The sequence below is a fragment of the Dendrobates tinctorius genome, unplaced genomic scaffold, assembly GCF_039654945.1.
Source record: "Dendrobates tinctorius isolate UK_male_01 unplaced genomic scaffold, ASM3965494v1 ptg000076l, whole genome shotgun sequence".
In the NCBI taxonomy this organism is placed as follows: domain Eukaryota; kingdom Metazoa; phylum Chordata; class Amphibia; order Anura; family Dendrobatidae; genus Dendrobates; species Dendrobates tinctorius.
This window is the reverse complement of record NW_027361744.1, coordinates 7,232,681-7,260,498: the sequence shown is the minus strand read 5'-3', so window position 1 is coordinate 7,260,498 and position 27,818 is coordinate 7,232,681.

The window sequence follows — 27,818 nt, the reverse complement described above, 5'->3', positions numbered from 1 at the left end:
GCAGAAGGAACAAGAGCCAATGGCACTACCGAGGACCAGCTGATGGTGCTGGAAGCCGGTTACTAAGCAGGAGGTACCTGTGCTAGAAAGCACTACCAAGGACCAGCAGACGTTGCTGGAACTCGGATACTGAGAAGGAGGCACCTAGGCCAAAGGCACTGCCTGGAACCAGCTGACGCTACTGGAACCCGGAAGGGCAGCAGAAGGAACAAGAGCCAATGGCACTACCGAGGACCAGTTGACGGTGCTGGAACCCGGTTGCTAAGCAGGAGGTACCTGTGCTAGAAAGCTCTACCAAGTAACTGCAGACATTGCTGGTACTCGGATACCGAGAAGGAGGCACCTAGGCCAAAGGCTCTGCCTGGAACCAGCTGACGGTGCTGGAACCCGGAAGGGCAGCAGAAGGTACCCATGAAAAACAAATTTGCAAGGTCGTGAGCCAGCCGCAGTTACCGAAACCCACAGTCCTAACCCCTTGTCCTATTGGCATTATGGAAAAAGCCTTTATTACCAGAACCCACAGCCCACATAGGAAGCACCTAAACTGCAGGCACCATAGACTCGGCTAACCCGACCGCAACACGACAGGACAACGTATTGGTGACAGTGACGTTGACACTTCCCGGAAACAGCTGGCGTGCTGGAACCAGGCTGGGCCGGAGGGGGTACCCGTGCCAAAGACACAGCCGAGAACCAGCTGACGGTGCTGGAACCCAGAGGGGCAGCAGAAGGAACAAGAATCAATGACACTACCGAGGACCAGCTGACGGTGCTGGAGCACGATTACTAAGCAGGAGGTACCTGTGCTAGAAAGCACTACCAAGGACCAGCAGACGTTGCTGGAACTCTGATACCGAAAAGGAGGCACCTAGGCCAAAGGCTCTGCCTGGAACCAGCTGACGTGCTGGAACCCGGAGGGGCAGCAGAAGGAACAAGAATCAATAACACTACCGAGGACCAGCTGACGGTGCTGGAGCACGATTACTAAGCAGGATGTACCTGTGCTAGAAAGCACTACCAAGGACCAGCATACGTTGCTCGGCTAACCCGGCCGCAACACAACAGGACAACATTTTGTTGGCAAAGTGACATTGACACTACCCGGAAACAGCAGGCGTGCTGGAACCAGGATGGGCAGGAGGTAGTACCTGTGCCAAAGACACAGCCGAGAACCAGCTGACGGTGCTGGAACCCGGTTACTAAGCTGGAGGTACCTGTGCTAGAAAGCACTACCAAAGACCAGCTGACGTTGCTGGAACTCGGATACCGAGAAGGAGGCACCTAGGCCAAAGGCTCTGCCTGGAACCAGCTGACGGTGCTGGAACCCGGATGGGTAGCAGAAGGTACCCATGAAAAACAAAGTTGCAAGGCCGCGAGCCGGCCACAGCTACCAAAACCCATAGTCCTTACAGGGGTGCTTGTCCTATTGGCACTAAGGAACCAGCCTTTATTACCAGAACCCGCAGCCCACATTGGAAGCACCTAAACTGCAGGCACCATAGACGCGGCTAACCCGGCCGCAACACAACAGGACAACGTTTTGTTGGCAAAGTGACGTTGACTCTACCCGGAAACAGCAGGCGTGCTGGAACCAGGATGGGCAGGAGGGAGTACCCATGTCAAAGACACTTCTGAGCAGCAACTGGCGATGTTGGAGCTCGGGGTCAATCAGGGTGTAGGCTGAGGCCTAATTTCATCAAGTTTAATATCGGTTGTAGACTACTACTGATTTTAACCGTGCTCCCATTAAGCCTCTGGCATCAGTGTCTCTAGTATTTACCCTGGCCTCCAACACTGCCAGTTGCTGCTCAAAAAAGCAGTCTGCACAATCAACTAGTAGTGGGAATGTGGACAGAGCAGAAGACATTGCCGGGCACACATCAGGGGATTAACTGACGTTACAGAACACCAGTAACACAGGAACAAGTGTTGATTGTGCAGACTGCACTTTTGAGCAGCAACTGGTGGTGTTGAAGGCCAGGGTAAATACTAGAGACACTGGAGCCAGAGGCCTAATTGGAGCACGGTTAAAAATCAGTTGTAGTCTGAATGTGGAAGCAGCAGTAGACATTGCCGTACACACAGCAAGGGACCAGCTGGCATTACTGCACCCGACTAACACTGGAGCATGTGTTTTTCTCTGTGTAGATGGTTCTTCTGAGCAACAACTGGCTGTGTTGAAGCCCAGTGTGAATCATGGTGTATGCTGAGGCCTACATGGAGCAAGTTGAAAAGCTGATGTAGTGTGATTTTGGAGGGAGCAGGAGACTTTGCCATCCACACAGCAGGGGAGCAGCTGGTGTTACTGCACCCCACAAACACAGGAGCTCGTGTTTTTCTCTGTGTGCACGGCACTTCTGAGCAACAACTGGCAACGTTGGAGCCCAGGATCAATCATGGCGCATGCTGAGACCTACTTGGTGCAAGTAGAAAATATGATCTAGTTTGCATGTGGAGGCAGCAGGAGACTTTGCCGTCCACACAGCAGGGGAGCAGATGGCGTTACTGAACCCCACTAACACAGGAGCTAGTATTTTTCTCTGTGCAGACGGCACTTCTTAGCAACAACTGGCTGTGTTGAATCCCAGGGATTACAGTTCAGGTGGTAGAAACATGAACACAGCAGGAGACCTGGATACTGTTGCCAACCAATTATTTATTCTGGAAGAGGACTGGCAAATTCTGGCGAGATCCAGGCCTTGTTCATTTTCAGAAAAGTAAGCAGGTCAACGTTATCGGAGGATAGTTGCGTGCGACGGTCTGTTAGTATACCACCTGCGGCACTAAAGACGTGTTTCGATAATACACTGGCAGCAGGGCAAGCCAGCACCTCCAATGCATACTGGCTAAGCTCTGGCCATGTATCCAGCTTAGAGACCCAAAACTTGAAGGGGGAAGAGCCGTCTGGGAGTACACTGCACCTTTTCACACCTGTACCTACCAAAGAAAAAATTAATGCAGAGCAACCAAAGTTGCAAAAAGCATTCAAATATTGCTTTGAAAAGACAACTTGCTTTGGTTTCAATTCAATTCAGTCTGTCTTTGGAAACCTTATCTCTCCTGATGCTGGGTATAGTAACAAACAAGTGTGCATACCCCCCTCCCTACCTGTCTGCTGAGGCTCCCTCAGCAGACTGACACTGGCTGCTGCCGCACAGCTAGAAGACCGTCTGGGCCGCCCAATGTGACACGGGTTCCAATTGTTCCATTGTGACAAACCTGGCTGCTGTAAGTAAATAGGATACTCAGACAGGTGAAGGTAGGTAGGTGGTTAGGTAGGCCGCTGATGCAAACACACCAGACCAATTCATTCTTTGTCATAGAATACATATACCCAAAATTTAGAAGTTGGAGGGCCTCAAGGGGGAGACAATGTTTCACTAAAGAATTCATAAGCGTCAGGAATCTGGTAGAAATTTAATAACTTAACTACACATTGAAGTAATGAGGGAAGGCGCTGATGGTCTTGTAGCAGGTGGGTGTGCAGAAATGTATCCATCCAAACCTAAACACATTACTGCAGCTAATGACACCTGTACCTACCAAATAGCAAAAGCCAAGACAGATGATTTATATTGCAGACTGAATACAATACAATGCCTTCCATATATAGGTGAGTACTTGATGTAGCAGAGTTGGTCAAGTTAAATCAAGCCACATGCATTTGGCATTTGAAATGTGCAACTTGGAAAATTAATGCAGAGCAACAAAAGTTGCAAAAAGCATTAAAATATTGCTTTGAAAAGACAACTTTCTTTGGTTTCAATTCAGTCTGTTTTTGGAAAACTTATCTCTCCTGATGCTGGGTATTGTAACCAACGAGTGTGCATACCATCCTCCCTACCTGTCTGCTGAGGCCCCCTCAGCAGACTGAAGCTGGCTGCTGCCGCACAGCTGGAAGACAGTCTGGACCGTCCATTGTGAAACTTGTTCTATTGTCTCCCTCTTGTGACCTACCTAACTACCTTCTGAGTATCCTCTTGGCTTACAGCAGCCAGGTGTCACAATGGAACAATTGGAACACATGTCACAATGGGCGGCCCAGACTGTCTTCCAGCTGTGCGACAGCAGCCAGCTTCAGTCTGCTGAGGGAGCCTCAGCAGACAGGTAGGGAGGCTGGTATGCATGCTTGTTGGTTACAATACCCAGCATCAGGAGAGATAAGGTTTCCAAAAGCAGACTGAATTGAATTGAAACCAAAATCTGGTCTTAAACTCTGGAATAAGAGGCATCTGGTAAGCAGCGGATACTGAAGGTAATAAACTTGTTTTCAGTTGAGGAACACTGGATTTCAAAATTGGGACTGACAAAGGTCCTGGTAAAATGATCTGATTTAATTAGAGGATATGCCACATGTTGTGCATAGCAGGCTTGTGTCCCTGATATGGGACTGGTACTGTTTGAGGACGTATGTCCTGCCCAGGTATGTGTGCCACGGGAGGAGAGGACGCGCTGGTTAGAAAGGCACTTGAGTGCAGGGGAATAGCGATGCATCTGTGTCCGGGCGTGTGTACAGCTGCTGAAGGAGATGCTCCTTCAGTCCCAATTTTGAAATCCAGTGCTCCTCAACTGAAAACAAGGTTATTACGTTCAGTATCTGCTGCTTACCAGACGCCTCTTACTCCAGACGTTTAGACCAGATATTCAGTACTGAATAATACCACACAGGCCAGCTGTCAATTTAATGATATATTAAAAAGACAACTTGCTTTGGATTCAATTCAGTCTGTTTTTGGAAACCTTATCTCTCCTGTTGCTGGGTTTTGAAACCAACACGTGTGCATACCCCCATCCCTACCTGTCTGCTGAGGCTCCCTCAACAGACTGAAGCTGGCTTCTGCCGCACTGCTGGAAGACAGTCTGGGACGCCCATTGTGACACGTGTTTCAATGTTCCATTGTGACACACCTCGGTGCTGTAAGCCGATAGAAAGCTCAGACAGGTGAAGGTAGGTAGGTAGTTAGGTAGGCCTCTAATTCAAACAACACACCAGGGGACTGAACAATCTGCCACAAGCTGTAACGTATGAGCGGTGCCCAGCGCTGCCCCCAGCAGGGAGTACTCTGAACCTTAGCAACAAAGCAGAAAGCAAAAAAAGGCACAACCAAATTAGATGCAAAGGATTAGCAAAGGGTCTTAGTGAAACTTCACACTGCACTCGGATGTCATCCCAGTGCAGTCCGATATACACCAAGTCAGGCCATGGAGGAGACGGAGAACTTACTTGTATCGCATCCGATGTGACTCCACTCCAGCCTTAGGCTCTGTGTCCACAATGAGATTTTGTTGCGTTTTTGACACGACATATTTTTGTTCCATCAAAAACACAGCTTCTTACAGTTCAGCAATGTGGATGGGATTTATAAAACCCTCCTGCCCGCTGGGCTTTTTTTATGCAGTGTAAACTGACCTGGGGTGTGTGCTTCAAACACAACCTGTCACTTTTTCTTGCAGATATGCTAAGTTTTCTGTGCACATATTTCCCATAGACACTTTGGACCAATTGCCCAGGATCAATAACTCTGTAGCATGAGATACCATAAAGCTTAACTTTTAATATATAACAGGTAAACTAATTCAAACACCAATAGAATATATATGTGACACAGACTATTACAAAGTGCTCACGAAAAAAATCAGTGTAGGTAATAAAAAATTGGGGGGGGTTCTTCCCTGTTTCTCTGAAGATCACCCTCAGAAGGCAGCATAGGAGGATGGGTGGAATAGTTCAGTCCTTAATATCCCCTGTCGTGCCCCAAATGCAGGACTCCCATCCTGAGGCCGGAGTAACTCCAGCGATGAATACGGACGAGTGCTATGCAATAAAACATCACATAGCACTCGGACCAGTATTCATCTACGGGACAGCTCCCATCACGGTTTTTTTCCCCAGCCGTTTTCAGTGTCCGAGTGAAATGGTAGCATACAGAGATTGCCACTGACACATGGCAGAGTCTCAGCTCACTCGCACCCATATAAGCCTATGGATGCGGATGAATTAGAAAAAACACAGCACTCGATGACAGAGGGAGGTGCAGAAGTACGGTATCCAATCCACTATAGATTATAGTAAAGACTTGGCACTCAAGAGGGAAAATTGAATTTAACAGTTCCTTTATTGTACAAAGCATCCAGTTCCAAAATTCTTGAATGTTTTCAGTCGTACATTCGACCTTAGTAACATAGTAACAGTTAGTAAGGCCGAAAAAAGACATTAGTCCATCCAGTCCAGCCTATAAAATTCGGTCAGAATAAATCCCCAGATCTATGTCCTTCTAAAAAACCTAACAATAACTGTAAGATACAATATTGTTACGCTCCAGGAAGACATCCAGGCCCCTCTTGAACCCTTCGACTGAGTTTGCCATCACCACCTCCTCAGGAAGGGAATTCCAGATTCTCTCTACCCTAACTGTAAAGAATCCTCTTCTATGTTGGTGGAAAACCCTTTTTCCCGTCTCCCATGATGGCACACATGAGAGAGGGGATCCGCCCAGTCAGGACAGGAACCCTACTGAAGATAAAAGGGCGGTACCTTTCCCTCGCTTCAGTTGGGTTTCCTGTCCTGACAGGGACCCGTGCTGAAGACAGCAGGTCACACTTACCTGCCTCTCTCCCGTGCCGGCGTAGAAGATCAGGCTGGGCTCCTGAGCGCTGGGCGTCGGGATGGAGGAAGCGCCGTCCGCGGGTCCTCCGGGGCTCAGCGTCCGAGCGGGCGCAGGAACAGCACGGCGGGGGTCCTGGGGCTCTGCCGTGGCTGCCGCACCGCCCTCTCCCCCTCTGCCGGTGATTCCCTACTCTGGAGCAGCTCAGGAGCCTTGAGGGAGCGGCCGCTTCCAGGTCGCGCTCCTCTGACGTCACGCGCAGGGCACGCTGGGGAAGGGGCGTGACTTCGGGAGGCGGCGCCGACAATTCAAGATGGCGGCGCCCATGGTGAAGAACGCCGATCGGTGAAGAGAGATCCCGGCGGTATGGCGGGGGGGAGGGGCTGTGGGGGTAACCGGAGGAGGCGGAGAGTGCAGTGGATCCCCCTTACATAAGGGGGATGACCACAGAAGACGCACTCATGCCCAAGGCTTCAGAATGGAAGTGGGGCAAGACGAGCAGCGACAGCAGCAGCGACAGCAGCAGCGACAGCAGCAAGACCTCTCGCCAGATGCCAGGCCGAGCCACCAACATACCAGGAGCAGTCGTTCAAGTGGTAGGAGCAGCAGTCATAAACGCAATCGGCATGACTCTGGGACGTCCAAGAGAAACGTCATGAGTGCATCTGAGGAGCCTCCGAGATCGGTACCCCTGATTGACAGCGGTGGTGAGTGATCTACGTGAATGTCACCCTTATGGTAATGGGGTTCCATTTTCTCTGTTTGATCACTAGGGGGCGAGGAAGGCCAGCAGCAAAACCAAAAATAGAGAATGCGCCCTATGTAAAAACCCGCTGGCAGATCAGTGGCAGAAAGATCTCTGCGCTGACTGTATTAACAGGACTATACAGGAGGAGACCCCTGATTTGGTGACTAGTCTGAAGGAGTTAATACATCAGGAGGTGAAAGGTTCCCTAAAGGCAGCACTTAAAAAAAAAAAGAAACCCTTGAAGGAGCTCCGATTCAGAGGCCTCGCCAAAGCAGAAGGGGCGGGATAGATCTTTGTCCCCCTCCACCTCCTCTTCCTCTACGCAGTCCTCAGAATCCTCCTCGGACAGCGATACAGGCGGCCGTCCATGTTTCCCAACGGAGGACGTAGAAAAACTGGTCAAGGCCATTAGAGCTACAATGGGCCTTTAAAGAAGAAAAAACTCCCAAATCATTAGAGGATGTAATGTTTGGAGGACTGGAGGAAAAGCGAAAGCGTACCTTCCCTGTAAATGATAAAATAAAATTGACAGGGGATGGAAAAAGACAGAGCGGTCAGGGGGCTTACCTTCCACATCAAAGAGGAGGTACCCCTTTGACCAGAAGGACTCAGAAACCTGGGAAAAAGTCCCAAAAATTGATGGGGCTGTAGCCAGATCCTCAAAAAAGGTATCCCTACCATTAGAAGATTCTGGCGTGTTGAAAGACCCGCTTGATAAGAAAGCAGATGGGTTTCTGAAGCACATCTGGGAAGCTTCAGCAGGGGGATTGAAGCCAGCAATAGCCGGTACCTGTACCGCTCGTGCCCTCATGGTCTGGCTGCAACAAATAGAGGACCAGATCAAGGATAGAGTTCCTAGAGACGAAATTCTAGCTAATCTAACATTGGTGCACGGAGCAGCGGCTTTCCTGGCCGATTCCTCTGCAGACTCTGCAAGATTGACAGCTAGAGCAGCAAGCCTGTCAAATGCGGCAAGACGAGCCCTGTGGCTTAAAGGGTGTCCCGGAGATTTACCCTCTAAGCACAAGTTATGTTCCATTCCATGCGATGGCCAATTCCTCTTCGGGAAAAAACTAGAAGAGATTTTGGAGCATGCGGGGGATAGGAAGAAAAGCTTTCCCCGATTTCCGGGAGAACCTAAGAAGCAGCCCTTTCGGAGGAGGAGATTTAACAGGGGTCGTCCCCCGGGAGATAGAAAAAGCTGGGACTTTAAAGAAAAAAGAGGATCGGGCTATATGTTTAAAGGGCCCTCCACTTCCTCCAAAAAATCTCCCCAATGACATTGGGCCGGAGGTAGGGGGAAGGCTTTCTCTCTTCCTTTCCGCCTGGGCAAATATCTCCCCCAGTACATGGATCCTAAATATAATCAAGGACGGCTTAAAAATAAAATTCATCCGTCCGCCCAGGCATACCTTCATAATAACACCCAGAAGGAAAGCCCAAGAGCAACAGCTGGCCCTGGAGACGGAAGTCTTGGGACTAGTGAAAAAACAAGTCCTACAGGAAGTCCCAGCGCAAGAAGAAGGAAGGGGGTTCTACTCCCCCCTCTTCTTAATACAAAAACCAGATGGCTCTTGGAGAACCATTGTCAACCTGAGGAGACTCAATCAGTGGATAGACAATTGCTCCTTCAAAATGGAGTCAATCAACACGGCCACAAAGATCCTGTTCCAGCATTGCCTCATGGCAGTGATAGACTTCAAAGATGCCTACTATCACATCCCAATCCATCGGGAGTATCAGAGATGTCTTTTCTGCGATCCAGGGACATAGTGATCGTCCCATACTTAGACGACTTTCTGGTAATAGGGAGGTCGGAATCCCACTGCACACTTCAAGTGAAGGAAGTAATAGCAACTCTAGTAGGACTAGGATGGATAGTAAACATCCCCAAGTCAAGGATAACCCCAGTAAAAGAGCAATCCTTCCTAGGGTTGATATTGGACTCCGAGCAACAACGCTGCCTCCTACCAGAGGAAAGTGACCAAGATAAGAGGCCTAGCTCGCACAGCAATACAAAGGCCAAATATGACACTGAGGAACGCAATGTCCCTTTTAGGCTCACTGACATCATGTATACCCGCAGTAACATGGGCGCAGTACCACTTAAGGCAACTACAGTGGGAAGTCCTGTCAGCGCAGAAACAATTAAAAGGGCATTTAGAAGGCAAACTATGTCTCTCAGTGGCTGTAAGAGATTCCCTGCTCTGGTGGACTGTAGAAAAGAATCTAACAGCTGGTGTCCCGTGGCAAAAACCAGTTGAGGACATCATTACGACAGACGCGAGTGCCACAGGGTGGGGAGCACACCTGAGATCCCATACAATACAGGGGACCTGGTCCTCACTAGAAAGCGATCAGAATTCAAATGTAAAAGAACTATGGGCAGTGGAAAAAGCCGTGAAACATTTCCTTCCCTTACTTCAGGGCCGCCACACCCGGGTCATGACGGACAATCAGGCAGTAGTAGCCTACATCAATCATCGGGGGGAACGAGATCTCGGGGCCTCATGCAAATATCAGATCTACTCTTCCAGCTAGCAGAACAACATCTCTTATCCATCACAGCATTGCACATAAAGGGGGCAGAAAATATACAAGCAGACTTCCTGAGTCGCAGGCATCTAAGACAAGGGGAATGGTCCCTAAACTCCCGAGTCTTCCAACAAATAGTTCAGGCCTGGGGCAGACCAGAAATAGACCTATTCGCTACCGCACACAACCGGAAGGTCAGGCAGTTCTGCCCGCTAAATCCAAGGGAAAACCCCTTCGCAGTAGATGCCCTACAAATACCCTGGAAGTTCATCCTGGCCTATGCATTTCCCCTGATAACAATGATCCCAGTAGTAGTCAGGAAAATCAGGGAGGATCGGGCAAGAATAATTCTTATAGCTCCTTTTTGGCCAAGAAGGCCTTGGTTCTCCCTTCTGAGGCTCATGTCAGTGACAGATCCATGGATACTACCAGAGATTCCAGACCTGCTTTCCCAGGGACCAGTGGTCCACTCTCAGGTGAAGGGCTTCCATCTAGCAGCCTGGAATTTGAGAGGGCGCTACTGAGTCGCCAGGGATTCTCTCCAGGGTTAGTCTCCACCCTGTTGAAAAGTAGGAAACCAATAACATCCCATATCTACGGTAGAACGTGGAAAAAGTTCCTAGACTTCCTGGGGGAACCTTTAGGGGATGTAGCTCCAGTGGGACCTATCCTAGAGTTCTTACAGTCGGGGCTGCAACTGGGGTTAGCCACTAACACACTCAAAGTTCCAAGTCTCAGCTTTGGGGGCCCTATATAACTGCAATTTAGCAGCCAATAGGTGGGTGTCCCAGTTCATTAAGTCCTGTGGCAGGTCAAGGCCGGTCATTATCCCAAAGATACCACCCTGGGACCTGAACCTAGTTTTGGAGGCTTTAACCAAAGATCCCTTCGAACCACTACTAGAGCTGTCACCAAAGCTACTTACACTTAAAACGGTCTTACTGGTAGCCTTAACGTCAGCCCGAAGAGTCAGCGACCTACAAGCTCTGTCTATATGTCCTCCTTATACACAGATCTTGGATGACCGAGTGGTTCTAAGACCAGACCCGGCCTATCTCCCCAAGGTAGTCCAAAAGTTTCATAGGACTCAGGAGATCTCCTTGCCATCGTTCTGTAACAATCCCCAGAAACCCGGGGGAGCAAACGTTCCATACATTAGATGTAAAAAGAGCCATAATACAATATATGTCAATAACTAGTCAGTGGAGGAAAGATCAGTCCCTTTTTGTAGCCTTTCAGGGTAGTAGAAAGGGGCACGGGGTAGCTAAAAGTACCATTGCCAGATGGATCAGGGAGGCCATTATGTTATCCTACTCCGCAAGTGGCGCTCCGGTTCCAGAAGGCATCAAGGCTCACTCCACCAGAGCCGTGGCTACCACCTGGGCAGAGAAGGCTGAGGTATCGATTGAGCAAATTTGTAAAGCCGCTACTTGGTCCTCACCTTCCACCTTTGTTAAACACTACCGACTTGATCTGTCTTCCTCTACTGACCTAACCTTTGGTAGAAGGGTGCTGCAAGCGGTGGTCCCTCCCTAAGGTGTCTTATTCTACAAAAGTCTCTCATGTGTGCCGTCATGGGAGACGGGAAAACACCAAGGTTACTTACCGGTAGCCGGTTTTTCCGGAGCCCATGACGGCACCTGTATATTCCCCCCCTTTTCACTCCTTTGGTGTGCACTATAGTTTGGGTGTTTTTTAGTTAGATAGATATAATGTGGTGATAGTTTTACCATGTGTACTAACCCGGGGGCCTCTCATGCTCTGTAAACCAACTGAAGCGAGGGAGAGGTACCGCCCTTTTATCTTCAGTAGGGTTCCTGTCCTGACTGGGCAGATCCCCTCTCTCATGTGTGCCGTCATGGGCTCCGGAAAAACTGGCTACCGGTAAGTAACCTTGGTGTTTCTCCTCCAGACGCAGAGAATGCCCCCTTGTGACCGTCACCTTCCTTGGTATAAACAGATCCTCGGAGAGATATTTGTATTGTCCCCTTTTCCCAAAATTTAGAAGTTGGAGGGCCTCAAGGGGGAGACAATGTTTCACTAAAGAATTCATAAGCGTCAGGAATCTGGTAGAAATTTAATAACTTAACTACACATTGAAGTAATGAGGGAAGGCGCTGATGGTCTTGTAGCAGGTGGGTGTGCAGAAATGTATCCATCCAAACCTAAACACATTACTGCAGCTAATGACACCTGTACCTACCAAATAGCAAAAGCCAAGACAGATGATTTATATTGCAGACTGAATACAATACAATGCCTTCCATATATAGGTGAGTACTTGATGTAGCAGAGTTGGTCAAGTTAAATCAAGCCACATGCATTTGGCATTTGAAATGTGCAACTTGGAAAATTAATGCAGAGCAACAAAAGTTGCAAAAAGCATTAAAATATTGCTTTGAAAAGACAACTTTCTTTGGTTTCAATTCAGTCTGTTTTTGGAAAACTTATCTCTCCTGATGCTGGGTATTGTAACCAACGAGTGTGCATACCATCCTCCCTACCTGTCTGCTGAGGCCCCCTCAGCAGACTGAAGCTGGCTGCTGCCGCACAGCTGGAAGACAGTCTGGACCGTCCATTGTGAAACTTGTTCTATTGTCTCCCTCTTGTGACCTACCTAACTACCTTCACCTGTCTGAGTATCCTCTTGGCTTACAGCAGCCAGGTGTCACAATGGAACAATTGGAACACATGTCACAATGGGCGGCCCAGAATGTCTTCCAGCTGTGCGACAGCAGCCAGCTTCAGTCTGCTGAGGGAGCCTCAGCAGACAGGTAGGGAGGTTGGTATGCATGCTTGTTGGTTACAATACCCAGCATCAGGAGAGATAAGGTTTCCAAAAGCAGACTGAATTGAATTGAAACCAAAATCTGGTCTTAAACTCTGGAATAAGAGGCATCTGGTAAGCAGCGGATACTGAAGGTAATAAACTTGTTTTCAGTTGAGGAACACTGGATTTCAAAATTGGGACTGACAAAGGTCCTGGTAAAATGATCTGATTTAATTAGAGGATATGCCACATGTTGTGCATAGCAGGCTTGTGTCCCTGATATGGGACTGGTACTGTTTGAGGACGTATGTCCTGCCCAGGTATGTGTGCCACGGGAGGAGAGGACGCGCTGGTTAGAAAGGCACTTGAGTGCAGGGGAATAGCGATGCATCTGTGTCCGGGCGTGTGTACAGCTGCTGAAGGAGACGCTCCTTCAGTCCCAATTTTGAAATCCAGTGCTCCTCAACTGAAAACAAGGTTATTACGTTCAGTATCTGCTGCTTACCAGACGCCTCTTACTCCAGACGTTTAGACCAGATATTCAGTACTGAATAATACCACACAGGCCAGCTGTCAATTTAATGATATATTAAAAAGACAACTTGCTTTGGATTCAATTCAGTCTGTTTTTGGAAACCTTATCTCTCCTGTTGCTGGGTTTTGAAACCAACACGTGTGCATACCCCCATCCCTACCTGTCTGCTGAGGCTCCCTCAACAGACTGAAGCTGGCTTCTGCCGCACTGCTGGAAGACAGTCTGGGACGCCCATTGTGACACGTGTTTCAATGTTCCATTGTGACACACCTCGGTGCTGTAAGCCGATAGAAAGCTCAGACAGGTGAAGGTAGGTAGGTAGTTAGGTAGGCCTCTAATTCAAACAACACACCAGGGGACTGAACAATCTGCCACAAGCTGTAACGTATGAGCGGTGCCCAGCGCTGCCCCCAGCAGGGAGTACTCTGAACCTTAGCAACAAAGCAGAAAGCAAAAAAAGGCACAACCAAATTAGATGCAAAGGATTAGCAAAGGGTCTTAGTGAAACTTCACACTGCACTCGGATGTCATCCCAGTGCAGTCCGATATACACCAAGTCAGGCCATGGAGGAGACGGAGAACTTACTTGTATCGCATCCGATGTGACTCCACTCCAGCCTTAGGCTCTGTGTCCACAATGAGATTTTGTTGCGTTTTTGACACGACATATTTTTGTTCCATCAAAAACACAGCTTCTTACAGTTCAGCAATGTGGATGGGATTTATAAAAACCTCCTGCCCGCTGGGCTTTTTTTATGCAGTGTAAACTGACCTGGGGTGTGTGCTTCAAACACAACCTGTCACTTTTTCTTGCAGATATGCTAAGTTTTCTGTGCACATATTTCCCATAGACACTTTGGACCAATTGCCCAGGATCAATAACTCTGTAGCATGAGATACCATAAAGCTTAACTTTTAATATATAACAGGTAAACTAATTCAAACACCAATAGAATATATATGTGACACAGACTATTACAAAGTGCTCACGAAAAAAATCAGTGTAGGTAATAAAAAATTGGGGGGGGGTTCATCCCTGTTTCTCTGAAGATCACCCTCAGAAGGCAGCATAGGAGGATGGGTGGAATAGTTCAGTCCTTAATATCCCCTGTCGTGCCCCAAATGCAGGACTCCCATCCTGAGGCCGGAGTAACTCCAGCGATGAATACGGACGAGTGCTATGCAATAAAACATCACATAGCACTCGGACCAGTATTCATCTACGGGACAGCTCCCATCACGGTTTTTTTCCCCAGCCGTTTTCAGTGTCCGAGTGAAATGGTAGCATACAGAGATTGCCACTGACACATGACAGAGTCTCAGCTCACTCGCACCCATATAAGCCTATGGATGCGGATGAATTAGAAAAAACACAGCACTCGATGACAGAGGGAGGTGCAGAAGTACGGTATCCAATCCACTATAGATTATAGTAAAGACTTGGCACTCAAGAGGGAAAATTGAATTTAACAGTTCCTTTATTGTACAAAGCATCCAGTTCCAAAATTCTTGAATGTTTTCAGTCGTACATTCGACCTTAGTAACATAGTAACAGTTAGTAAGGCCGAAAAAAGACATTAGTCCATCCAGTCCAGCCTATAAAATTCGGTCAGAATAAATCCCCAGATCTATGTCCTTCTAAAAAACCTAACAATAACTGTAAGATACAATATTGTTACGCTCCAGGAAGACATCCAGGCCCCTCTTGAACCCTTCGACTGAGTTTGCCATCACCACCTCCTCAGGAAGGGAATTCCAGATTCTCTCTACCCTAACTGTAAAGAATCCTCTTCTATGTTGGTGGAAAACCCTTTTTCCCGTCTCCCATGATGGCACACATGAGAGAGGGGATCCGCCCAGTCAGGACAGGAACCCTACTGAAGATAAAAGGGCGGTACCTTTCCCTCGCTTCAGTTGGGTTTCCTGTCCTGACAGGGACCCGTGCTGAAGACAGCAGGTCACACTTATAAATGGATGGGGGAACTACAATACCCAGAGAGATTAGCAAAATTAGGATTATTTAGTCTAGAAAAAAGACGACTGAGGGGTGAAATAATAACCATGTATAAATAAATGTAATAAATGTAATAAATGTAAAGTCAAATGGCGCTCCTTCGCTTCCGGACCCTGCCTTGCGCCTAAACAGTGGTTTATGACCACATATGAGGTATCGGTGTACTCAGGAGAAATTGCTTAACACATTTTAGGATCCATTTTATCCTGTTGCCCATGTGAAAATGAAAAAATAGGCTAAAAGAAAATTTTTGTGAAAAAAAAGTACCTTTTTTATTTACTGATCAATTGTGAAGCACCTGGGGGTTCAAAGTGAGCACTCTGCATCTAGATAAGTTCCTTGGGGCGTCTAGTTTCCAAAATGGGGTCAATTGTGGGAGAGCTCCAATGTTTAAGCACACAGGGGCTCTCCAAACGCGACATGGCAACCGCTAAATATTCCAGCATATTTTCCATTCAAAAAGTTTTCGAAGGGAGTGACAATAAAATCTCTTGAGGAGTAAGATCTGTTGGTGTCAAACCCATACAACGAAGTGAGCCATTAATATCTTTCCAGAAAGTTGAAATACCCGGGCAAAACCAGAAAATATGCACAAGAGATCCTATTGCACCAGAACATCTCCAACACAATGGTGTATTGCTTAAACCTAGGTGGACCAAGCGTTCCAGAGTTTTGTACCAGAATCTTGAATGCATTCTCCTGTAATAGAATACACCTGGAAAAACCGTGAGAGTTGGCAAGCACTTGACTCACTTCTTGGTGAGATAGGGTTATCTTTAGCTCCGATTCCCAAGAGGTTATATAAAGAGGCTCGAAGTTCTCTGGTGGCTTGATAAGATTAGCATATAGTTTAGACACTAGTTTGGAGATAGAATGGAGCTTAACCATGAGCTCCAGCCATAACAGATCCAAGGAATGCTTCAGGTCTGCTTTAAATTTTAAGATGAAATGGACATGCTGTTTCTGCAAGAAGTCCTTAGGACGTTTTGTAGCATCTCTCGGCCAACCCTCCACACATGGTATATCACCTCACAAGAGATGGGAGATAGGAATGTTTGGGAGACCATCCCACAGATCATAAACATCCACGTATTTGGGGTTAGTCAACCAAGGGAGGACTCTGAGTGGGATATCCTCCAGAAAAAAACAGTGAGGTATGATATTTGGGATTAGTTTGAGCATTCCGATACCGCAAGTATCGGGTATCGGCCGATATTCACTGTATCGGAATTCCGATACTGAGTTTCCGATACTTTTAGCATATCGAATACCGGAATCGGAAGTTCCCATAATGCTATGAGCCAGCTTTCTTTTGCCTTGCAGCAGCGCTAGTCACAGCTGTCTGCAAGGTCTGTGTGAGTGTAGCTCACACTGTGTAGTGTGTCCTGCAGACACGTCTGCTTGTAGGACGTTCAGCGTGTCACTGCCTCATACAAATTTTTTCTTTTTCTTGCTGCAAATTTTTCATTCTCCTATTAGTGTGAATCCATCCGTATCCATATACGTTGGTTGCAAACACTATAGGAGTAGACAGCGGAGCCTTTCTGCAGCCTTTCAAGCCAAAGCGGGCGCTCCCAAGACTTGCAGTGCGTGGTCCTTTTTTGACACAGTTGCAGATGACATTTGCTTTGTCAAATGCAAGCTGTGTCATCAGAAAGTCAAAAGAGGGAAAAATGTCAGCAACCTCAGTTTGCTGCACTGTTCACGGCTGTCTGAGAGGTCCCTGTGTGTGAGTGCAGCTCACGCTGAGTAGTGTGTCCTTCAGCTACGTCTGGTTGTAGGCCGCTCAGTGTGCGTCACTGCCTCACACATTTTTCTTTTATTGCAGCTCATTTTTTATTCTCCTATTAGTGTGCATCCATCCGTATCCATCTACATTGGTTGGTTGCAAACACTATATAGGAGTAGATAGAGGAGCCTTTTTTCTGGCTTGTGCCCTTCAGCTGCAGCCAGATTAGTATTACCCTATTTTTTGGAGCCTCATCTTTTGCATTGTAGGTTACCTTCCTGCATTGTAATAGCTCCAAAAAGTTTGTGATACTATCGTGTTCAAATCTTTGGTCACATCCTTTTAGTTTTTACAAAAAACAAAAACAAAATAAAGTTCACCAAACACTCCATTTGACAGTTGTGTAGGCCACATTAGCTCCTATTAAAGTGTAGTCCACACACACACACTTCATAAAATTAGTGTTTCTTATACCTGTTACCAGCTGTTCAGGAATAAGCACACTAAGCCCCCCCTTTGTACTTTTCTGCCTATCTTTATCAGTATACCAAGATGAAGAAGGCAGGAAGTAAGGCCCGTGGGCGTGGAGTTTCAGCAGGGAGAGGACGTGGGGATTCTGTGCCTGCTGCGGGCACCAATTAGTCAGCATCCCCCAGTTTTAGTAGGCAACAGTCCTTTATGCGCAGCTTTGTAGGACCTCGCCGTACCCCACTGCTGCGGGAGGAACAAATTGAAGCCGTTGTCGGATGGATGGCAGATAACGCATCGACTTCAATGACTTCCACGTCCTCTCAGGGCCAGAGCACTGAAGAGCAACCATCTGTCTCTTCACCACCTGCCAAAGTGCCCAGGCAGTCAGAGAGCCCTGGACAGGAGCCATCAGTCTCTACTTCTGTTCTCTGAATCTGTTGGCTTGGAAAGAGGGGGCCAGCCAAGCAGCATTCAAGAATGTGAAGAAGAGAGAGTATGCAGTGATGCGCAACTTCTTTGTCCCTCGGAATCTGAAGAGGCGGGTGGGCCAGTGCCTATGGTCAGCACACCTCGGTACGCATCAGATGATGAGACTCAGGTGCCACTTTCTGGTGTGTACGGTGCTGGCGAGACAACCCAGGAGAAGCAGGTGTTTCAAGAGGGGAGTGTAGATGATGAGGTCCTTGACCCATCATGGCGTGAGGTCAAGGACCTCTCCCAGGAGGGAGAGGGAGGGGGCAGACTTGGTTGCCTGTAGCCTCCACTTCGGCACCCGTTAGGAGCATTCCTCTTTCAAAAGCCAAAGTGGGCGCTCCCAAGACTTGCAGTGCGTGGTCCTTTTTTGACACAGTTGCAGATGACATTTGCTTTGTCAAATGCAAGCTGTGTCATCAGAAAGTCAAAAGAGGGAAAAATGTCAGCAACCTCAATACCACAAATATGTGGAAACATGTGCAGACCAAGCACGAGGTGGAGTTACACAGACACACTGAAGACGTAGGCCAGCGTACCGCACCACCTACCACCTCTTCAGCTCGTGTTGGCGCCTCTTCCTCCAGCTCACACACAGCTGGTTCGGCTTCCTCACAGGATCGCCAAGGAAGAACCTCTGGCACTGTTGTCCGAAGACCCAGTGACATTCCACCCACAGCACCACTTTCCCAGTCATCCTCACACTCCCAGGCCACTCTACAGCCATCGGTAGCACAGGCATGGGATAAAACCCGGCCATACTCGGCAAATCATCCCCGAGCACAGGCTCTGAATGCTGGCATTGCCAAACTACTGGCCCTTGAAATGCTCTCATTCAGACTGGTGGAGACTGACACCTTCCGGAACTTCATGGCATTGGCAGTCCCACAATACACCATGCCCAGCCGCTTTTATTTCAGCAGGCAAGCCGTCCCTGCCCTGCAAAAACATGTGGAGGGAAAAATAAAACATGCACTACTTAATGCCGTCAGTAGCAAGGTCCACCTGACCACCGATGCGTGGACCAGTAACCATGGACAGGGACGATACCTTTCCCTCACTGCCCATTGGGTCAATGTTGTGGAGCCGGGTACAGATCTGGAGAGTGGCGCTGTACGTGTTCTGCCAACCCCAAGCCCAGGATCAAGCATGGAGCAGGCAGAGGCCTGATGGTTTTTGAATGTGGAGGCAGCAGGAGACATTGCCGTCCACACAGCAGGGGAACAGCAGAAGTTACTTAACCCCACTAAAGGGGGTTTTACACTAAGCGATATCGCTAGCAATATCGCTAAAACGTCACTGGTTTTGTGACGTCATAGCGATATTGCTAGCGATATCGCTATGTGTGATACTTACCAGTGACCGGCTCCCCCGCTGTCCATCGCTGATCGCGCGAGAATGTCCGGCTCCATTTCTCGTCGGGCGCTTCCTGCTGAGACTTTCTGCTGTGACGACGAGCGAAGCGTGGAGGCGGGCGGGAGGACGCCAGGATCGCTGTGTGTGAATGGTAAGTATCGTGCGCTGCGTCGCTGCTGCATCGCTGTGAGATCTTTCTGTATGAAAGCTCACTAGCGATCATTTAGCGATGCACCAGTGATCCTGACCGGGTCGGATCGCTGGTCGGATCGCTGGTGCATCGCTAAATGTAAAAGGGCCTTAACACAGGAGCTAGTGTGTTTTTCTCTGTGAAGATGGCACTTCTGAACACGAACTGGCATTGTTGGAGCCCAGGATCAAGCATGGAGCAGGCAGAGGCCTGATGGTTTTTGAATGTGGAGGCGGCAGGAGACATTGCAATCCACATAGCAGGGTACCAGCAGACGTTACTGAACCCCACTAACACAGGAGCTAGTGTTTTTCTCTGTGCGGACAGCACTTCCGAGCGACAACTGGCTGTGTTGAAGCCCAGGATCAATCATGCAGCAGGCGGAGGCCAACTTGCAGCAAGTTTTATATAGCAACCGCTGCTTTTTGCTATTGGTCCCTATTGAATAATGAACGTTTTGAATTTTCTCCAAAAGTAAAGTAGTTGCAAACTCATCCTTTTAGAAACTTGTTTGGGCTGTTGAGAGGAGTAGAAAAACATCAAAAATTTAAATCCTGCACGATTCTACCAAGAAATGTGAGTGTTCATTCAAACCGCTGGTTTTTGCTATTTTGGGCCCTATTGAATAATGAATGTTTTGAATTTTCTCCAAAAGTAAAGTAGTTGCAAACTCATCCTTTTAGAAACTTGTTTGGGCTGTTGAGAGGAGTAAAAAAACATCAAAAATTTCAATCCTTTCAGTCTGCTGAAGGACCCTGGGAATCATAGAATCATAGAATCATAGAATCGTAGAGTTGGAAGGGACCTCCTGGGCCATCTGGTCCAACCCCCTGCTCAAAGCAGGATTCGCTAAATCATCCCAGTCAGATGTCTGTCCAGCCTCTGTTTGAAGACTTCCATTGAAGGAGAACTCACCACTTCTCGTGGCAGCCTGTTCCACTCATTGATCACTCTAACTGTCAAAAAGTTTTTTCTAATATCTAATCTGTGTCTCCTCCCATTCAGTTTCATCCCATTGCTTCTAGTCTTTCCTTGTGCAAATGAGAATAAAGTTGATCCTTCTACAATGTGACAGCCCTTTAGATATTTGTAGACAGCTATTAAGTCTCCTCTCAGTCTTCTCTTTTGCAAACTAAACATTCCCAAATCCTGCAACCTTTCCTCATAAGACAGGGTTTGCAGACCGGTCACCATTCTGGTCGCTCTTTTCTGAACTTGCTCCAGTTTGTTGATGTCTTTTTTAAAATGTGGTGCCCAAAACTGGACACAATATTCCAGATGAGGTCTGACCAAAGAGGAGTAGAGGGAAATAATGACTTCACGTGATCTAGACTGTATGCTTCTGTTAATACATCCTAGAATTGCATTTGCCTTTTTTGCTGCTGCATCACACTGTTGACTCATATTCAGTCTGTGATCTATTAGTATACCCAAGTCTTTTTCACATGTGCTGTCACTTAGCCCTATTCCTCCCATTCTATATATGCTTTTTCCATTTTTATTGCCCAGATGTAGTACTTTGCATTTCTCCCTGTTAAAAACCATTCTGTTTGTTGCTGCCCACTTCTCCAGTTTATTTAAATCTTTTTGAATCCTCTCTCTCTCTTCTCTAGTATTAGCTATCCCTCCTAGCTTTGTGTCATCAGCAAATTTAATCAGTTTACCCTCAATGCCTTCATCTAAATCGTTGATAAAGATGTTGAACAATACAGGGCCCAGGACAGAGCCCTGTGGTACCCCACTTGAGACATTCTTCCAACTGGATGTGCAGCCATTTACGACCACTCTTTGGTTCCGATCACTAAGCCAGTTATGAATCCACCTAACAGTTGCCTTGTCCATTCCATACTTAATCATTTTTTCAATAAGGATTGTATGAGAGACTTTGTCAAATGCTTTGCTGAAGTCAAGATATACTATATCTACAGCATTTCCTTGATCCACCCAATCAGTGATACCGTCATAGAAGGAAATTAAGTTAGTCTGACATGACTTATTAGTTACAAACCCATGCTGACTCTGTTTAATCACTTCATTCTTATCCAGGTATTGACATACATGTTGTTTAATAATTTGTTCAAAGATCTTTCCTGGTATAGAAGTCAGACTCACCGGCCTATAGTTACCTGGGTCCACCTTCTTCCCCTTTTTGAAGATAGGAACAACATTTGCTCTTCTCCAGTCTTCTGGCACTTCTCCTGTTCTCCAAGAATTTTCAAAGATTATAGAGAGGGGTTCAAAAATTTCTTCTGCTATCTCCTTCAGTACTCTGGGGTGTAATTCATCTGGACCTGGAGACTTGAATTCATTTAGGCTAGCTAAGTGTTTCCTCACTATCTTTCTGTTTATAGATATCCTGGATTCTTCTATTCCCTTAATAGGACAGTGAATAACAGTTGATGTTACATTTCCTTTCTGAGAGAAAACAGATGCAAAATAGGAATTTAAAAGTTCAGCCTTCTCAACATCCTGTCTTACCATTTCATCATTTTCATCCTGTAAAAATCCTATAGCATCTTTGACTTTTCTTTTACTTTTGACATATCCCCAAAATCCTTTATTATTGCTTTTGACATCTCTTGCAAGCCTCAATTCATTTTCAGCTTTAGCTAATCTGATTTGTGCCCTGCAGGTTCTGCAGACAGCATTATATTCTTCTTTAGATATGCCTCCCTCTTTCCATTTTATAAACATTTTTTTCTTCCTTTTTAGCATGTGCTTAAGTTCTGTGTTCATCCATCCTGGTTTCCTTAACTGCTTCCTATTCTTCCCTCTTTTCGGAATTGTTAACAACTGTGCTTTGAGAATTTCATTTTTCAAGATTTCCCATCCTTCCTGGACATTTTTGTCTTTAAGGATATCCAGCCATTGGATCCCTCCAATTCTCTTTCTGAATCCCTTAAAATCTGCCTTTCTGAAATCTAACCTTGACGTCTGAGTCTTCACAGGTCTTCCGCCTCTAGTTATCCAAAATTCTAAAATAGCATGGTCGCTACCTCCTAGGGTCCCAGCCACTTTTACCTCCTCAACCATTTCCTCCCTGTTTATAAGGATTAGATCCAAGGTAGCAGTTTCCCCTTTAGTTTTGCCTGAGAGAGATTCCCAACAAATGTCTGGATAGTTGAAATCTCCCATGACAACTATGTCATATTTTTTGGAGAACTTGGCCATTTGATGCATAAAGAGTTCATCCATAGCTTCAGCTTGCACAGGCGGCCTGTAGTAAATGCCTACAATGGTGTCCTTTCCATTGTTCTGTCCTTGTATTCTTACCCAAACAGTTTCCACAGAACTCCCAGTCTCTGAAGCTTCAATCTCTGTGCAGATATACGCGTTTCTAACATACAATGCGACACCTCCTCCTCGTTTATCAAGTCTGTTTCTTGCAAATAAGTTGTATCCTTCTAGTCTTGTATTCCAATCATGTGTATTGTCCCACCAAGTTTCAGTGATTCCAATGACATCATATTTCTTTTCCTGTGTTAGTAGTTCCAATTCTCCTTGTTTGTTGCCCATGCTTTGTGCATTAGTATAGAAACATTTTAGTTTGTGATTGGTTTCTCTTTCTCCAATATTTTTATAAATTAGATTCTTTCGTCTTTGTTCTTCCTTTCCACTTCTAATAGCAGAGTTCTCAATAGCATTTGTCAGGTGTATGGCTTTTTCTGGTCTTTTGCTTCCCTTCCCATGTTGTTCTAGTTTAAAGCTCTCCTTACAAGTGTAGCAAGGCGACTTCCAAATACATGCTTACCAGTCTTCGTAAGGTGCACCCCATCTCTAGCAAGTAGTCCATCGTATAAGTAGTTCACTCCGTGATCCAGAAATCCAAATCGTTGCTGACGGCACCATCGACGTAGCCAGTTGTTCACCTGCAGAATCTTATTCCACCTCCTTGTTCCATGGCCATCCACTGGGAGGATGGAAGAGAAGACCACCTGCGCTCCCAGTTCTTTCACTTTCTTACCTAAGTCTTCAAAGTCTCTACAGATGGTTTCCAGGTCGTTTCTTGCAGTGTCATTTGTCCCCACATGTAGTAGCAGGAATGGGTATTCATCTGTAGGTCTGAAGAGTCCTGATATCCTGTCAGACACATCTTTAATTTTTGCACCTGGAAGACAGCACATTTCTCTTGTAGTTATATCCGGTCTGCAGATAGCGGCCTCTGTTCCTCTCAACAGGGAATCCCCCATGACCACCACTCTCCGTTTCTTCACAACATTTTTCTTTCTCCATCCAGGAGGACTCTGAAGGCGTACAAGGTTGCTGCTTGTTGGCAAAGTCTTATCCTGATGTATTTCTTCATTGTTTTCCTGCGTGAGAGCCTGGTACTGGTTTCTGAGCAGTATGGGTGCTGACTGCCTCCTGATCCTCCTGCTTCTCTGGGTCACATGTCTCCATTCCTCTGTTTCTTCAGGTGCACTTCGAATTTCTTCTCTTTCTGTAACATGAAGAGATAATTCTGCTCTGTCCAAGAACTCTTCACCTTCCTTAATGATCTTCAACGTAGTTAACCTCTCTTCGAGATTTTGCAACTTTTCCTCCAACAGGGACACAAGCTTGCATTTGTGGCATGTGAAGTTTGGCTTTTCCACTGGTAAGTCTGTGAACATGTAGCAAGAAATGCAGCTCACCAAATGGCTCCTGGCCTCTTCCATCTTGAGATTTCTTAAAAACGATGAAAGATGAGCCAAAATTCGGTTTTTCCGATTTCCTCTTTTCAGCTGCAACGGCCAAAACCCAGTGATCGTTGAGCTCGCGGAGACTCTTCACTTATCCCAGAAGGCACTGGGAATATGCAAATGATCTCCTCAAGACTCTTCCCCTGGTTTTCCGATTTCCTCTTTTCAGCTGCAACGGCCAAAACCCAGTGATCGTTGAGCTCGCGGAGACTCTTCACTTATCCCAGAAGGCACTGGGAATATGCAAATGATCTCCTCAAGACTCTTCCCCTGGTTTTCCGATTTCCTCTTTTCAGCTGCAACGGCCAAAACCCAGTGATCGTTGAGCTCGCGGAGACTCTTCACTTATCCCAGAAGGCACTGGGAATATGCAAATGATCTCCTCAAGACTCTTCCCCTGGTTTTCCGATTTCCTCTTTTCAGCTGCAACGGCCAAAACCCAGTGATCGTTGAGCTCGCGGAGACTCTTCACTTATCCCAGAAGGCACTGGGAATATGCAAATGATCTCCTCAAGACTCTTCCCCTGGTTTTCCGATTTCCTCTTTTCAGCTGCAACGGCCAAAACCCAGTGATCGTTGAGCTCGCGGAGACTCTTCACTTATCCCAGAAGGCACTGGGAATATGCAAATGATCTCCTCAAGACTCTTCCCCTGGTTTTAGGAAGGACCAATCAGATCCGACACAGGACCTGAACACGTGACCCCTGCTCTCCACTGAGAGGTAAACTTGCGGGCATGCCCAGTAGCACGGCATGAGGACTTAGCCTCTGGAGCTGTTCCCTGCAGAGCAGGTTGCGCTACCATTGCTGCACCAGAGGTGGCAGCAACATCCAGGCTGTCAAAGTAAGTCTGAGCAGCACCCGGAGCGGTCAGAGAAAAATGGGAGACCGCTGGATGTCTGGCTCTGGATCCCCGCTGCGCAGAGTCAGGAATCCGACGCCTAACAGATTCATGGCATCTGTGGAAAATGGCTCCCTCTCCCATAGCCCCAGGAACAGGTTTGTATAGGATGGCGCACAGGCTGCAACCATGGCTGTCCCCTGGAGCTGTAGGAAGAAGGAACCATTAAAAGTAAAAAAAAATTGTGGGTTAAAAAAATTTTAAAGGTGTTTGAATAAAATTAACCTCATCAACATTCAAATTGGACATGCTTAAAAACTGAAAACAAGGTTATTGCCTTCAGTATCCGCTGCTTATCAGACGCCTCTTATTCCAGACTTTTAGGCGAGATATTCAGTACTGAATATTACCACACAGGCCAGCTGTCTCTTTAATGATATATGGAATTCTCCATTACAGCTCCTTTCAGTTAAATCAACTGTGAATTTCCTTTCCTGATGGAGAGGAGGAGGGGTTTGTCTTTATGTAAAATCTTGTCTAAAGTCCATTTTAAGGAAAGATATTAGCGAAGGGAATGAGGATGTCGAGTCCATATGGGTCGAAACACATGGAGGGAAAAAATAGTAACAAAATTCTCTTTGGGGTCTGTTACAAACCCCCAAATATAACAGAAATCATGGCAAGTTTACTACTAAGGCAGATAGATGAAGCTGCAACCCATAATGAGGTCCTTGTTATGGGGGACTTTAACTACCCAGATATTAACTGGGAAACAGAGACCTGCGAAACCCACAAAGGCAACAGGTTTCTGCTAATAGCCAAGAATAATTATCTTTCACAATTTGTGCAGAATCCAACCAGAGGATCAGCACTTTTAGACCTAATACTATCTAACAGACCTGACAGAATAACAAATCTGCAGGTTGTTGGGTATCTAGGAAATAGCGACCACAATATTGTACAGTTTCACTTGTCTTTCGCTAGGGGGACATGTCAGGGGGTCACAAAAACACTGAACTTTAGGAAGGCAAAGTTTGACCAGCTTAGAGATGTCCTTAATCTGGTTGACTGGGACAATGTCCTCAGAAATAAGAATACAGAAAATAAATGGGAAATGTTTAAGAACATCCTTAATAGGCACTGTAAGCAGTTTATACCTTGTGGGAATAAAAGAACAAGAAACAGGAAAAACCCAATGTGGCTAAACAAAAAAGTAAGAGGGGCAATTAACAGTAAAAATAAAGCATTTAAACTACTAAAGCAGGATGGCACCGTTGAAGCTCTAAAAAACTATAAGCAGAAAATTTATCTAAAAAAATAATTAAAGCTGCCAAAAAGGAAACAGAGAAGCACATTGCTAAGGTGAGTAAAACTAATCCGAAGCAGTTCAACTATATCAATAGTAAAAGAATCAAAAGTGAAAGTGTAGGCCCATTAAAAAATTGTGAGGAAAGTATGGATGTAGATGATGAGGAAAAAGCTAATATATTAAACACCTTCTTCTCCACAGTATTCACGGTGGAAAATGAAATGCTAGGTGAAATGCCAAGAGACAAAGAAAACCCTATATTAATGGTCACCAATCTAACCCAAGAAGAGGTGCAAATCCGGCAAAATAAGAATAAAATAGATAAATCTCCGGGTCCGGATGGCATACACCCACGAGTACTAAGAGAACTAAGTAATGTAATAGACAAACCATTATTTCTTATATTTAGAGACTCTACAGCGACGGGGTCTGTTCCACAGGACTGGCGCATAGCAAATGTGGTACCAATATTCAAAAAGGGCTCTAAAAGTGAACCTGGAAATTATAGGCCAGTAAAGTCTAACCTCTATTGTTGGTAAAATATTTGAAGGGTTTCTGAGGGATGTTATTCTGGATTATCTAAATGAGAATAACTGTTTAACGCCATATCAGCATGGGTTTATGAGGAATCGCTCCTGTCAAACCAATCTAATCAGTTTTTATGAAGAGGTAAGCTATAGACTGGACCAAGGTGAGTCATTGGATGTGGTATATCTGCCACACCAGAGGCTGGTACACAAAATGAGAATGCTGGGACTGGGGGAAAATGAATGTAAATGGGTAAGTAACTGGCTTAGTGATAGAAAGCAGAGGGTGGTTATAAATGGTATATTCTCTAACAGGGTCGCTGTGACCAGTGGGGTACCGCAGGGGTCGGTGTTGGGACCTATTCTCTTCAACATATTTATTAACGATCTGGTAGAAGGTTTGCACAGTAAAATATTGATATTTGCAGATGATACATAACTATGTAAAGCAGTCAATACAAGAGAAGATAGTATTCTGCTACAGATGGATCTGGATAAGTTGGGAACTTGGGCCGAAAGGTGGCAGATGCAGTTTAACAATGATGATAAATGTAAGGTTATTCACATGGGAAGAAGGAATCAATATCACCATTACACACTGAACGGTAAACCACTGGGTAAATCTGACATGGAGAAGGACATGGGGATCATAGTTAATGATAAACTTACCTGGAGCAGTCAGTGCCAGGCAGCGGCTGCCAAGGCAAACAGGATCATGGGGTGCATTAAAAGAGGTCTGGATAAACATGATGAGAGCATTATACTGCCTCTGTACAAATCTCTTGTTAGACCGCACATGGAGTACTGTGTACAGTTTTGGGCACCGGTGAACAGGAAAGATATAATGGAACTAGAGCGGGTACAAAGGAGGGCAAAAAAATTAATAAAGGGGATGGGGGAACTACAATACCCAGAGAGATTAGCAAAATTAGGATTATTTAGTCTAGAAAAAAGACGACTGAGGGGTGAAATAATAACCATGTATAAGTATAAAAGGGGACAATACAAATATCTCTCCGAGGATCTGTTTATACCAAGG